Source organism: Bufo bufo, chromosome 2, assembly GCF_905171765.1.
Source record: "Bufo bufo chromosome 2, aBufBuf1.1, whole genome shotgun sequence".
In the NCBI taxonomy this organism is placed as follows: domain Eukaryota; kingdom Metazoa; phylum Chordata; class Amphibia; order Anura; family Bufonidae; genus Bufo; species Bufo bufo.
Window position 1 is genome coordinate 347,723,512 of NC_053390.1, and position 15,639 is coordinate 347,739,150.

Sequence of the window (15,639 nt, forward strand, 5' to 3'; positions counted from 1 at the left end):
GAGGGTTTGATTCAGTGTGTTAGAGGTCTTAGGTACGTGGGCATGTGCATATCTACCATCGAGATATGCACATGGGCATAGCAGCTTAGGGAAAGTGTTTTAGGGATTGCTAGGAGGTGACCCCTTTGTTCCCTAGCATTTGGGGCCTAGTTAGTTGTTTTGTTTGCCTTGTCGTGTTCTGTTTCCTTCCCTTATCTTACCTACCGTGACAATCTGTGAGACTGGCAACAGGTGGTTTGATCTGACATGTTTTCCTTTTGGATCAAATGACATCTGTGTTGTTTCTGGTGCTTGCCACTCCTTCTTTCCCCAGGTGTGGCTATTGTGGTAATTTAACCTTCTCTATTTATTGTTGTTTCTCCCACTATGCTATGCGGTTTATAGTTTCTGTTGGACTTGTGGTTAGCTTGTGTTTAATTCTTGGCTGAGTTCCTGGTGCTACCAAAGCTTCATTGAAGATAAGTGTTTCCTTTCCCTTTTGTATTTTGTCTATATATATGTGTGTGTGTGTTGCCTTTCCCTGTTGTTTGTCATTAGGCCTGAGGGAGACTCCTGTTTGTCCTTTCCTTTGGAGGAACAGGTCAGAATCAGTCCTGATATTAGTTCCAGGGTCCTATAGGGTGAGATAGGATTCTAGATATCTGGTGTATGAACTTGCCTACCTTTGAGGCCTGTTCATACTGGTAGTCTGTCAGGACTGGAGTTAGGGTTTTCTCTAGGGGGTGTCCATCTTCCTTCCCTAGTTTCCAGGCCTTATTCCAGTATCCCCTTTCCCTTCTATGCTCAGTGTGGTGTTTTCCTACCACACACGAGCGTGACAGCTCCACTTTGTCAATTAGCCTGGGGGGTGGGCAATCTCCCCCCCCCCCCCCCCCTAACCCACCAAAGCTGCACCTCTGATTGAGTTGCCTCTTGAAGACAATCCTGATCCACGTGCCCTTTTAAACCATATGGACATCATAGAAGAGTGTAACCTGCTCAGGACCCTCAGAACAAAGTGCTGCTTGATGAGAGCATCTCAGGTTCTGATGTAATCACTCTGTCCATGTATAATATGAATGGTTACCTTGTAGTACTACATTTCCCACGTGGTTGTATTTTGAAAGGAGCTGCCTCTGATGAGAAAATGTTTGTTCTAAAGACAAAAAGAAGTAACATGAGTAAACTACCCCCAAACTTTATTACCTGTGGTAATCTGACAACAATATACCATACTTGAGATGGGTCTGGTTTCTGCATGCAGTTTTGGAAGCCAAAACCAGGAGTGGATTCAAAAAAGTTGTATCTGATCTTTACATTTTCTCTCATTTTAAGACCCACTCCTGATTTTGGCTTCCAAAACTGCATAAAAAAGGCTGAACATGTGGCAACACTCTTAGGGTCCATTCACGCGTCCGCAAAATGGGTCGGCATCCGTTCCGCAATTTTGCAAAACAGGTGTGGACCTATTCATTTTTAATGGGGCCGGAATGTGCTGTCCATATCCGCATTTGCGGATCCGCACTTCCGTTCCGCAAAAAAATATAAGATGTCATATTCTTGCGGATAAGAAATGGCATTTTCTATGAGAGTCCCGGCGATGTGCGGGGTCAGATTTAATGCAAATACGCATCAAATCCACACCAAAAACCAAAAAAAAAAACACATCAAAACTGTCCATTTTTAATGGCTGTTTCCATCCGTTTTTCATGGCCGTTAACAACCGATTACGTAATTTTGATTTTCATGCTCACTTACGACACTGTGCTCTGACAAACCAGCAGTAAAATGCATTGAAAGGAGTCCTCTCCACAATGTGCATGAGCTAAGGAGTCCTCTCAATGCATTTTACTGCTGGTTTGTTGGAGCAAAGGTGATTAGTGGGGGTCTGACACCCTGAACCCCCATCGATAAGCTTTTTAAAAAGACATTAGCTCTTGAGCTAGCGCAGCGGCCTTCTCAATGGGCAGACTGGGAGCTTAAAGTGGCCCTGGAATAAACCTAAAAGAAGCCCCACCATATGGATGGATTTAAATTGACAGAAGACGAGGCAACACAAGTAGGCAGGAGCATCACAAATAGGCAGGGACAACAGAAGTAGTCGGGGTCAGCAATACAGTGCAGCAGGAAATACTGCCTCCCCTGCTGCAGTATTCAACTATATTACCGTCCTGAGGACAGAGATACAGTTGAATTCATAGGGTCCCTGTGGCCACCAGCCAGGCCATAAGTTCCTGATGCTTCTAGCATGAATTACTACTTAGAGCAGGCATGCTCAACCTGCGGCCCTCCAGCTGTTGTAAAACTACAACTCCCACAATGCCCTGCTGTAGGCTGATAGCTGTAGGCTGTTTGGGCATGCTGGGAGTTGTAGTTTTGCAACAGCTGGAGGGCCGCAGGTTGAGCATGCCTGACTTAGAGCATAAGATTGTTCGGTATCCAGCTGACAACCATGATGAAGATTCGGGGAGCCTCCTGAGCATCGGCCCATCGGGAAATTTCCCTGTAGGGTTACCGCCCCTGGCCTTCTCTTTGCCCACCAAGCACAGTGTCATCCATTTGCTGTGCCTGGTATATCGCAGCTCAGCCCCATTCACTTCGATGGGGCTGACCTATGTCTAGGCCAGGTGACCAATGAACATGATGTCACATGACCTAGGGAAAGCTGCTAGAAGGTTGAGGTGCTACTGTGAGTGCCAGTACCTGCTCAAACAGCTGATCGGCGGGGTCCTGGGGATAGGGCATCTGATCAGAAAACTCGGAAAAACCTTTTAAATGTATATATTACAAGTTTTACTGAATCTTTTCCAACATAACTACATATCAATCTGCTCACCTCCTCCTGTTCTATAACATGCTGCTTGCAGATTGTATTGCATTTTGTGGTGGCAGTTCCTCTTTAAAGGGGTTGTCTTAAGTTTTTTATACTGATGGCCTATCCTTAGTCATCAATATCAGATCGCCCGGGGTCCAAGTCCTTTGTAATTACATGTAATTAAAAAGCTAGTATAGAGTTATTCAATAAAATCTATTTGTATAGCACCACCTACAGTTTCTTTCTTATTTCTCTGTCATCTACAGTACGTCCAGTTGCCTTGATTTATTCTTTACAGATATACCATGACCTGGATAAATGAGAACCTTCACAGACTTATTTCTCTGTCCACTTTGCAGAGGTGGATGCACATGCTCAGTTCCATCCTGAGCTGTGATAAGAAGAGAGAGAGAGAGAGATGGGCAGAAAGGACACAGTCCCTGAGCTGGACAGGCCCCTGAGCGGCCAACTTGAAATAAAAATAGCAGAGCAATTGGAACAATGAATGGGGAGATCTCTGGATCCATGTGAGATACAGGACTAGTTCTAGCTTTGTTACAAGTAGGTTACCATGTATTGTATGGTCTTATTTTTATTTTTTACATTAATCATGGGATAATCCTATTAACTCAGGATGAAAAGTGCAAGGGTAAAGGTCCTTATCTTCTCCTTGTTAAGTGCCATATACATGTTTTCATATCATTTTTCATTTGTCATCAGCACATCCCCTGATTTTTAGGACCTCCTAAAAAACGAGAACACAGAATATTGTGAGGGGGCACTTAGGGGGCAACACTATTGTAAAGAAGGCTCTAAGGGGTTATTCTTACTGTGAGGAGGCACTTAGGGGCATAACTACTGTGTAGGGCACCTACAGGCAGTCTTACTTTAAGGGGGCGCAGAGACAGTTGCCAGTAATGGTGAAGCAGAGAGCCATCCGTTTCCACTTCACCATTCAGCTGAGTTGCTAGTGCTCCCCAGAAGGCAGCAGTTTGCCGTCACACATCTCACTGCTGGGCTGTATAGGAGGAGAGGTGCCAGCCTGGGAATCAGCCTTTGCTTCTCCTACACAGCCCAGCAACACGATGTGTGACTGTACCCTGCCTGCTGCTGGGGAGATAGGTGATTAAAAAGACCGGTGGAGCGCCAGAGAGCAAATGGTAGTATCACCTATCTTCCTCTGTTGCGGCCTGCAAGTCTGAGTTTTTTGGTGTGAGCAGCCTCACGATCTAGGCCCTTTTCTAAAAACGATCTTTGGTACTTCTTGGCGCCTCAAAAAAAAAAACACGTCCTTCCCTCCACCTATCCATCAGTCCCACGTCTACACTTCCTTTTCCTTCTCCACTCTTTCCTCTCTTTTCCTCCCCCCATCCGGCTCCATCCCCCATTGTCCACTATCTTCCCTCTTGTCCGAACCCTTTACTTATCTTTACCCCAACTTATGCTCCTTTTTTCTATATCGTTTACATTGCTGCTGGGGAGCACAGGGTGAGCTGTGATCATCAGAGAAACTAGGTAAGAATTGACAGTTTTTTTAAAAATTTCTGCGAAGGGGGCACATCTGGGCATAACTATTGTGAAAGGGCACTTATCGGCATAACTGCTGTAAAGGGGGCAAATGTGGGCATAAATTTTGTGAAGGGGCACATCTGGGCATAACTATTGTGAAAGGGCACTTACGGGCATAACTTCTGTAAAGAGGGCACATGTGGGCATAACTTTTGTGAAGGGGCACATCTGGGTATAACTACAGTGAAGGGGACACATCTAGGCAAAATTACTATGAAGCGGGCACATTTGGTCATAACTACTGTGAAGAGGGCACATGTGGTCATAACATCTGTGAAGAGGGCACATGTGGTCATAACATCTGTGATAGGGGCACATGTGGGCATAACTACTATGACAGCACACATGTGGGCATAAGTATTGTGAAGGGGCACGTGTGGGCATAACTACTGTGAAGGGCGCACATATGAGCATAACTACTGTGAAGGGCGCACACGTGGGTATAGCTACTGTGAGGAAGCACAATGTGGACATTGTGTCACATCTGTGACAGGTCTCAGAAGGTCTGAAATATTATCTACGCATTAGTGATCTGACAGCCTCTTTCGGTTTCACTTTGTCTGTGTGTTGCTGGTATGTCCACACCTCCTGTTCAGGTGTGGATCATGTGACCTTTACCTCGCCCTATTTAGTCTGACTTTTCCCATCACTTCTTGCTTGGAATAGCTTAATTTGGTCTTGGAAGAGCTGGAGTGTGGTTCGTGGTCCTGGTTGTTTACTAGGCCTCAGTGAGACGCTAGTTCCTTCACCCGGGAAGGAATGGGTGGTCTCTGCCCTGTCAATATCTTTAGGGCATCTGAGGGTCACCAGGGTTTTCTAGGTTCCTGTATATGGGTATCTCTACCATCGAGAGGTGCCCATACAGATAGTAGTTAAGGCCAGGAGCAGGGTTTTATTGTCTTTTGGTGTTCTCCCCTACTACATCCGTGACACATTGCTACTGTGAGGGGCAAAATATGCACGTTACTACTGTAAGATGGCATAATGTGGGCAATGCTACTGTGAGGGGCATGGTGTGGGCACTAGTACTGCGACGGAGCACAATGTGGTCATAACTATTGTGTGGTGGCATATTTACTATGTGGGGGCATTAAGAGGACTGAGGGAATTGGGTGTGTATAGTTATGTTTTGGGAAGAGTTCGATGTCACGGTGGGGAGTAGGGGAAACCCCCCACCGTGCGGTGTCAAAGGGTAAAAAGGGGATCAGCCTGGCCAAAAAGAGTAATAACAGAGCAGGTCACCTCCTACAGCGTCCCTAATCCTCTCCCTGACTCCTCACCATATGAACGGACCCCGATGGTAGGACGACTCATACTCTGGATTCCTAGAGACCCTAAGTCGCCCTGGTAATCCCTCACCAAGGAACCGGGAAGAGACGACCTGTTCATCCACAACTATGACCACAAGGGTGGCCCTCACTGGACAGATGGAACACCCTGGACTGGAGCAGAGCTCCAGCAGCAACAACAGCTGAAGTACAACTTACTCCAGCCAGGAAACCACAGAAGATAAAAGCCAAGTGACCACACCCAGTCAAGGAGTTAACCCTTACAGCACCAGACAGAGGGAGGCTCCACCTTAAAGGGAAGTGCACACACAAGCATACTAAACCACACATTACCATGTCACGGCAATCACCCAGAAGGCCGAGACACTGCCACCGCATGCTCACACAGCAACACGTTGCCGCGGGCAACAGCAAGTGTGGCAACAGTGTCACAGCGCAAACCAAAGGCTGTGACATTAGAGGCATGCCCTAGCATGAAAAGATTTGCCACAGTGCCAAACGTATCCCTCTTTGTGCTTTTCAAAAGTCGGGAGGTATGACTAAGGGGGCATAACTACTGTATATGGACACCGACCGGGCATTCGTACTGTGTGGGGGCTCTTATGGAGCATTAAATTGTGAAAGGGGCATAACTACTGTGAGGGGGCACAATAGGGACAGGGCGGACTGTATAGATAGGCACTGGGCAGAATTTGAGGTGTGGCTTACTGTAAAAAAAATGCCGCTATGCGCACTGCTGATATTGTCCCTTCTTGGGCGTCTCAAAAGTTAAGGGGTATGCCTGTGTATACTATTATGTCTGCCATGGATAGCATTGTATGTTTTGCTACATTTCACGCTATTAATCTGCCCATTGTTCTCCTTACTGTTGACTCTTTGGCAGTGACTCGTCTAAAGTATTTACAAGGTGTTCTCTCTCTCTTCATTGTTTAGTAGTGTTGGACATGGTTGTATATGCCTGTCACTGGGCCAGGCACCACACACTGCTGTATGTACACTGCGTGCAGAATTATTAGGCAAATGAGTATTTTGACCACATCATCCTCTTTATGCATGTTGTCTTACTCCAAGCTGTATAGGCTCGAAAGCCTACTACCAATTAAGCATATTAGGTGATGTGCATCTCTGTAATGAGAAGGGGTGTGGTCTAATGACATCAACACCCTATATTAGGTGTGCATAATTATTAGGCAACTTCCTTTCCTTTGGCAAAATGGGTCAAAAGAAGGACTTGACAGGCTCAGAAAAGTCAAAAATAGTGAGATATCTTGCAGAGGGATGCAGCACTCTTAAAATTGCAAAGCTTCTGAAGCGTGATCATCGAACAATTTAAGCGTTTCATTCAAAATAGTCAACAGGGTCACAAGAAGCGTGTGGAAAAACCAAGGCGCAAAATAACTGCCCATGAACTGAGAAAAGTCAAGCGTGCAGCTGCCAAGATGCCACTTGCCACCAGTTTGGCCATATTTCAGAGCTGCAACATCACTGAAGTGCCCAAAAGCACAAGGTGTGCAATACTCAGAGACATGGCCAAGGTAAGAAAGGCTGAAAGACGACCACCACTGAACAAGACACACAAGCTGAAACGTCAAGACTGGGCCAAGAAATATCTCAAGACTGATTTTTCTAAGGTTTTATGGACTGATGAAATGAGAGTGAGTCTTGATGGGCCAGATGGATGGGCCCGTGGCTGGATTGGTAAAGGGCAGAGAGCTCCAGTCCGACTCAGACGCCAGCAAGGTGGAGGTGGAGTACTGTTTTGGGCTGGTATCATCAAAGATGAGCTTGTGGGGCCTTTTTGGGTTGAGGATGGAGTCAAGCTCAACTCCCAGTCCTACTGCCAGTTTCTGGAAGACACCTTCTTCAAGCAGTGGTACAGGAAGAAGTCTGCATCCTTCAAGAAAAACATGATTTTCATGCAGGACAATGCTCCATCACACGCGTCCAAGTACTCCACAGCGTGGCTGGCAAGAAAGGGTATAAAAGAAGAAAATCTAATGACATGGCCTCCTTGTTCACCTGATCTGAACTCCATTGAGAACCTGTGGTCCATCATCAAATGTGAGATTTACAAGGAGGGAAAACAGTACACCTCTCTGAACAGTGTCTGGGAGGCTGTGGTTGCTGCTGCACGCAATGTTGATGGTGAACAGATCAAAACACTGACAGAATCCATGGATGGCAGGCTTTTGAGTGTCCTTGCAAAGAAAGGTGGCTATATTGGTCACTGATTTGTTTTTGTTTTGTTTTTGAATGTCAGAAATGTATATTTGTGAATGTTGAGATGTTATATTGGTTTCACTGGTAAAAATAAATAATTGAAATGGGTATATATTTGTTTTTTGTTAAGTTGCCTATTAATTATGCACAGTAATAGTCACCTGCACACACAGATATCCCCCTAAAATAGCTAAAACTAAAAACAAACTAAAAACTACTTCCAAAAATATTCAGCTTTGATATTAATGAGTTTTTTGGGTTCATTGAGAACATGGTTGTTGTTCAATAATAAAATTAATCCTCAAAAATACAACTTGCCTAATAATTCTGCACTCCCTGTATGTAGTCTCCTGTGAATTATTTACTAATCTGCACCATTTCTGGAATTCTGAAATGCAGCCTTGAAGGCCTTTTCCTTTTTATACACCATCCTTTGCTCCAAGACATTGCCAGTGAGTGCACTGCTCATTGAAACATGTAAGCTTAAAGGGAGTCTGTCACCTACCTGACCGGTTTCAAACAGGTGACATTGTTCAGTGGGGCACAAAGACATGACACAGATGTTACCCGTGGTTAGTTCTTCTGATGCTTCGTTTTTTTCATAGGCTAATGAGCGGTCGCAAGTGCCCAGGGGCGGAGAGTTTTCTGAAAGTGCCCAAGTTCCTCCGCCTCACTCGCACCTAACTGCGCCCCTCAGTAGGCTCAGGCCAGCCCTGTGGCTCTGTGACATCATATTTCCCTGTAGGCTGTTCGCGCATCACTGCCGGGCCCGGGCATGCACACTGTTCTGCCCACTGTGGTCAGAGGCACAGAGATATGCAGTGCGCATGCCCGGGCCCGGCAGTGATGCGCGAACAGCCTACAGGGAAATATGATGTCACAGAGCCACAGGGCTGGCCTGAGCTTACTGAGGGGCGCAGTTAGGTGCGAGTGAGGCGGAGGAACTTGGGCACTTTCAGAAAACTCTCCGCCCCTGGGCACTTGCGACCGCTCATTAGCATATTATAAAAACGACTTTTTAGGCAATTTGAAGCATCAGAAGAACTAACCACGGGTAACATCTGTGTCATGTCTTTGTGCCCCATTGAACAATGTCACCTGTTTGAAACCGGTCAGGTAGGTGACAGACTCCCTTTAAGGTCCCTTTACATGGACCAATTCAGCAGGAGATTGTCGGGAAAGAAGTGTTCCTTCCCAGCAAGCGCCTGCTCATCAGTGAATGAGAAAACATTTACATGCAGTGATCTCCTCCACAGTATGGGGATGACCGATCACTAATGCCATTGCTCATCCCCATACAGACTCATTTGCCAGCAGCAGAATGTGGTTTAGATGCCACGATCTGCAGTCAGCAAACAACGATTTAGGTGCCTACACAAACAATCCAACTACCTGACAAACAAGCGTTTCACTCGTTCATTGGGTAATTGGCGGCACCTTTACACCACCAGATAACCGCTAACAAGCGTTCCCCTGAACACTAGTTAGCGATTATCTGGCAGATTCTCGGCCCATATAAAGGGCGCTTTAGTAAAACGTTGGGTAAGGAAGCATGTTTCCTTAGTTACGACCACACGGTACGGTTGTGTCTCGTTTGCAATGCAGCCTCGCTGTGGTCGAGCACCGCATATCTATTATTAAACTGAAGAAAAAAGTACAGTGGCTCCACATCTCGTATCAGCTGGATATGGTGCACAACCCTTGCGACCTACCTCTGGTCGCAGAAGGAACAAAATAGAAATGTGACAAGTGGTAGGGGGCACTCAACTACCTGGTACCAGATGGACAAGAGTCTTATGAACAGTATATAACAAATATTTATTGAGGATAGTAGTGGAGGAATCCACTTCAAAAGATGACTAAAATCAACATATAGACAATTCAGTATTAAAAAAATTCAATATTAAAAAACATCACTCTGGATGGCGCCAATGAAACAAAAATAATAAAAATTAAATTAAAATGTCACTGGATGTTCCTGATGGTATATTATGTATATAGGAACCCGATCGTTGGAGCTCAAGGGCTCTTGTTTGGGACAAATGAGTCTATATAGGTCCACAATGCCATGATCGGTAAGGACTCCAGATGGTTTGGATATCCAAGTAAAACAACAATCTCTCATGTGAGATAGCTGATGACGGAAAGGGTTAATGCAGCCTACTTCCTAAATACCGTTGCGCCGCTTGGGGGGCATATGCTATAGAAGGCATACGGTACTGAAAGAGGACATGAACATGAGTGTATATATATATTAGATACTTTATGCCATGAGTACTTTACCCCTTCAGAAGGCGTTTGATCCAATTGTGGTTCACTTGGATGATCCGGTCTGCATGCGGTCGGACGCCAAGTGTATCAAGGACCTTCTATCTTGTTCCACGTGATCCCTGGTCATGTGATCAAAGGATGTCCACGTGATCGGAGGGGAGGCTGAGATGGTTTCGCTAGTTAGGCGCGCGCCCGTTGAACTGGAAATAACGTGAAGCTGGTATTTGTAGTACTCGTAGCCACAAATATAGTATGTGGGATCCCTTGAATGTTGCTTAAGCTACGAGTACTACATACTATATTTGCGGCTACGAGTACTACAAATACCAGCTTCACGTTATTTCCAGTTCAACGGGCGCACGCCTAACTAGCGAAACCATCTCAGCCTCCCCTCCGATCACGTGGACATCCTCCGGATTTTAATAATTGAGATAAGTACCTGTTCTTGCGGGGTACCCCCAGCTGATGCTGCCACCTTACCCGTTTTGTTAAAATAGCGCTCCTACGCCGCGCTGTGCCCCCGGTATTTTCCCCGCTCAGTATGCTAATTCTGAGCATCGGACCAATGGGGGGGGGGGGGGGGGGGGGGAGACGCAGTCTTTCTCCGTGGGCGTCTCCTTCTCCCCTGGCTGCAGCACTGTCCAATCGCTGCGCAGAGCGTCACAGCCAGGGAGAAAAGTACAGGTACTTATCTTAATTGCTAAAATCCGGTGAAAGGTCCTCTTTTTAACCCATTACACGAGATGCTGGAAGTCGTTATGCCCATCTTGGGTTGTTCAGGAACACTTTTGGTAACACCACATCTTCCAGATTCTGGACATGAATTTCAATTTGCTCTTTCAGTTTTGGCACTGTCGGGTCATTAGTTTTATAAAACCTACTCTTCAGGGTGACCACACACACTGTTAGGTCTGTTAGGTTGCTCACCATATGTTCCTCTAAGAATAATAAAAAAATATTGGACCCATCATCAGCATACGAGGCGGTTAGTGACCGCAGAACTAATTGTTCTGCAAATTGACACACCAGAAAGATGGAACCATTCTTTTTTGGACATGATGTATTCCAACAAGCCCAAATGTCTCTCTACGATCACATGCAGTAGCCAAGTCCAGGAGGCATCAAACTTTGTAAATAGTCAGAAAAAGGAGCAAAAGTTAGAAAACCTCTGAATTAGTCAAAAAAAATCAAAATAGGTGACTAACAAAATAAGACCATCTTAAACAGCATTTTTACACCTAAAAACAGGTGCAGACACAATAGTAAATGTGCCCCACTGTTTCCCAGCCACCTTGTTGTCGGGACTTAGGGCTCATTTACAAGGCCGTTCCGTGCATTGGGGACTGCAATTTGTGCCGCAGACATATCCAGACCCATTCAACTTTAATGGGTCCATCCACACCGCAAAAAAGAACATGGGGTTCTGTGCCTCAGTTACGCACAGACCTTCAAGCGAATGGGTCTGCATCCATGATGCGAGGTGCACATGGCCGGTGCCCGCATATTGGGGATCCGCTGTTTGCATGAGCCATTAGACCCATCTTGCCTAAGTAATGATGAGATGACAGAACCCCTTTAAGGGGGTCTTCACACGCCATGGATTTTTTTTTGCAGAATTTTCCGCGACAGAAAATCACTTCCATTCATCTGAATGGGGCTGGCTGAAATGCATGTGCTTTCCAATGAATAAGACTGCCGCGTGTGAAGGCACCCTAACTCTTGCACGGCTAACACCAAGTATGGCTTCAGGTGAAGCAATTTCAGCAGAAGTTGACATGCTGTTCTGCTTTCACCTCAATATACTTGTTCCTAATCCTCTCCTGGAAGTCTACAACAACAGGTGTCCAAACACGTGGCTCCCTATTTTTTTTGGGCTTCGTCCACAGATCGTGTGTTACGACACGCCATGTTTACTGATTCTTGCTGGAATGGAAGGGTCCGGAAATTGACCTTCTGTTACTATGAATGAGCTTGTGTGTACATAGGCCTCCACTTTCGAATACAGCATGTTGGACACACTCCCATCCAGCACTACTTCCCTCCATAAAGAGCACCACCCAACTGGCAGCGAGGGAGACGATGGCCCCATTCATCTCTTATACTGCTCTGGTAAAATGAAAGCTGAGCTCTGATTGGCTGCTGTGGGTTTTATGGTAAGACAGTTCTGATGACCGAGGCCCGATAAGCATTGTCCTGTTCAAAGCGCACAAGGGAAACAGGGGTCTGCTTTTTGTGGCCCACTCTGTGTATAAGGCTTCCATTGGACAGTTTCACACATGATGTAGGGTTCCTACACACACAAATTTGGTCTGGCGATATTTTAATTGCATTTTCCCCTATAGAGAAGGGGCACTGGACCTTCCGGATTGCGGACCCATTCAAGCTGTTCGCAGGCCGCAATATGGGCACAGCTGGGCAACTGTCACGGGCATAAGCCCTTACTCTGTATATACAAAAAATACTGTTAAGAAAAGTGCACAAAAAACACCACAAAATACATATGTGCCTAAGGCCCCTATATCTGGAATTTTTTTGTTCACAAGAAAAAAAAAAGCCAGAAACCGCTTGTGGGTTTCTTTTTTTCATATCGCATGTGTTTTTTCTAAAAAGCTGTGAGAACTACATTTTTTGGAGTTTTCTCCCCTATAGAGATATCAAAATGCCGTAAAAATAACTAAACGCCACCTAATTAACACAAACACCACTAGCAAAAAAAGAAAACTGCATGTGTGTCCTGTGTTTCTTTTTTCCCACAGACCGTCAGCTAACATAGTTGCACAACAAGTGTTGTCATGTAGCCCCAGCCTAAAAAGTGTACGAAACCCCCTATGTGTGAACCTGCCCCAAGGGGGTTGTCTAGGAATCCTGGGGAGTGAAAAGCTAGGATTGAGAATCCTCTAGCAAACATACACTTGGATTTGGTAGGTTAGGCCTCATGCACACAGCCACATTTTTCATGAACGGCACACTGGCCTATTCATTTCTGTGGGGCCATGCACACGTCAGGGATTTTTGCTGATCCGTTTTTCCGTTCAACTGATCATAGAACATTGCGGTCCATTTGCGGATGAGACTAGCTCTTTCTAGTGATGGGAGCGAGACGGACGCGGTCGTGTGCTTGAGGTCTTAGCAAGAAGTAGGGATGAAGGGACTGGCAACATCAGGATGCGACTACACAGGGCTTGTCTGGAGTCTGAACACAGATCTGCAAGGGAAACATTTAGTCAAGACTATTTAGGCCCCTTTCACACGGGCGAGTATTCTGCGCGGGTGCAATGCGTGATGTGAACGCATTGCACCCGCACTGAATCCGGACCCATTCATTTCTATGGGGCTGAGCACATGAGCTGTGATTTTCACGCATCACTTGTGAAGCATGCTCTATATTCTGCGTTTTTCACGCAACGCAGGCCCCATAGAAGTGAATGGGGTTGCGTGAAAATCGCAAGCATCCGCAAGCAAGTGCGGATGCTGTGCGATTTTCACGCATGGTTGCTAGGTGACGATCGGGCTGGGGACCCGATCTGTATTATTTTCCCTTATAACATGGTTATAAGGGAAAATAATAGCATTCTTAATACAGAATGCAAAGTAAAATAGTGATGGAGGGGTTAAAAATAAAAAAAATTAACTCACCGAGTCCACTTGATCGCGTAGTTGCGGATCTCTGTCTTCTTCTGTAATGTTGAGCTGCCGGCTAAGGACCTGTGGTGACGTCACATCACATGGTCCAATCACATGGTCCCTCACCATGGTGATGAACCATGTGATGAGCACAGTGACGTCACCACAGGTCTTTTGCCAGGTCCTGAAGATAGAACAGAGACCGGCAGCTATGGAGCAGGTAAGTTAACTTTTTTTATTTTTAACCTCTCAATCCCTAATTTACTTTGCATTCTGTATTAAGAATGCTTTTATTTTCCCTTATAACCATGTTATAAGGGAAAATAATAAAATCTACACAACACCGATCCCAAACCCGAACTTCAGTGATGAAGTCCGGGTTTGGGTCTGGGTACCAAACATGCCGATTTTTCTCACGCGGGTGCAAAACGCATTAAAACGCTTTGCACTAGCGTGGAAAAATCGTGCATTTTACCGCAACGCACCCGCATCTTTTCGGGCCCTCACACGCCACGCTCGTGTGAAAGAGGCCTTTGAGTTGCTTCCTTTTTCTGGATGTACTACTGATTGGCTGGGGGTATCAGTGGCAGCCAATCCAATTGCATCTTCTTCCCAACCCTGCCTTGCAGTAGGAATCTAATTGGTTACTACTAACACCTTTCTTGTATGGATAAGGATAAGTAATCCCATGACATCACTGATCTATAAAAATACGTCAGCATCCTTCCAGGCTTCTAGGCCTTTTGGCTAAGATCAAGTGTAGTATGTTCTTATTTGTACAGAGGGAGAGCCTGTAGTGCCAAACCTCTGAGATGTCGAGGAGAACGGAGATCACCACACGGTCGTCCCTAGGGTGTACGGCTTGGGCCATTAGTGCCCTATGCTAGGTGACCAAGGCATCGCCAGATCGAAGCCAGGGGCCTGGTTGTGATGAAAGCCCAAGGCGCAGAAGTGCCCTAGGAGTGGTGACCCTGGGGTGCCTGAACTCGCTGGGGGGTGGGAGCCCAACTGAGTGACGGCACATATGCACATCACTTTCTCACATTGAGCGCACACACCTCTCTTTGCTTGGCTTCGGCCCAGAAAAGATGAGGAAATGTTATCATTCCGGTCGAATGTCTGGCCCATAATTGCACACATTCACCTATTTATATTTTATGTTCACTGTGTGCGCACTATACCCATTTGTTCACATCAGGTTCCTCACCCCCCTGCATAACCCCTCGGGCTCTCCCTCCGGGTTTAGTCCAGACCTAGTTTGTTGAGCCCTGGCTGACACCTTGGGTGGCAGCCAGGCGAAAGCCGAAGCCCAGACAGGCGTACCCTCGGCTTCGGGTTGCCACTTGTCCCAGTCCCTTGCAGGAGCCTTCTGGCCTGGAGGGATAGGGAATGGTTGATGTGAGACCCTTATCTTATGGAGGGGGCCAGCGATGGACCGCAAGGTGTGGCACGCTGCACGATTTTGATGCACGGGGGTAGAAAGCACATTCCTTGGGCTTTCATTTAAAAAATCCTTTCCAGCAACCAATCAGGTCACTACTTTCATTTCAAAAGTAGACTCTGGGGTGATGAAAGCTGGACTTTGGTTGCTATGGGCAACACCGGGCCTCTTTCGAGCAGTTTTATGGTCATCTATCTTACTTGGCTGACTGAATGCCAGCTATTGTTCCCTGTTCTCAGCTGGCATGGTGTCCATTCACATGACTACTTCAGCTCCACTGTTGGTGACCTTGGGGTACATTCATACATGTGTCTCCCGTCGCCCTCAGCGTGTACTACAGACAGCAACCTGGCCGGTTCATAACAGCTCAAAAAGAGCCAGTTCCACCGATTCTTAGACAGATACCACAGTGAGGGGAGGGCTATTACACT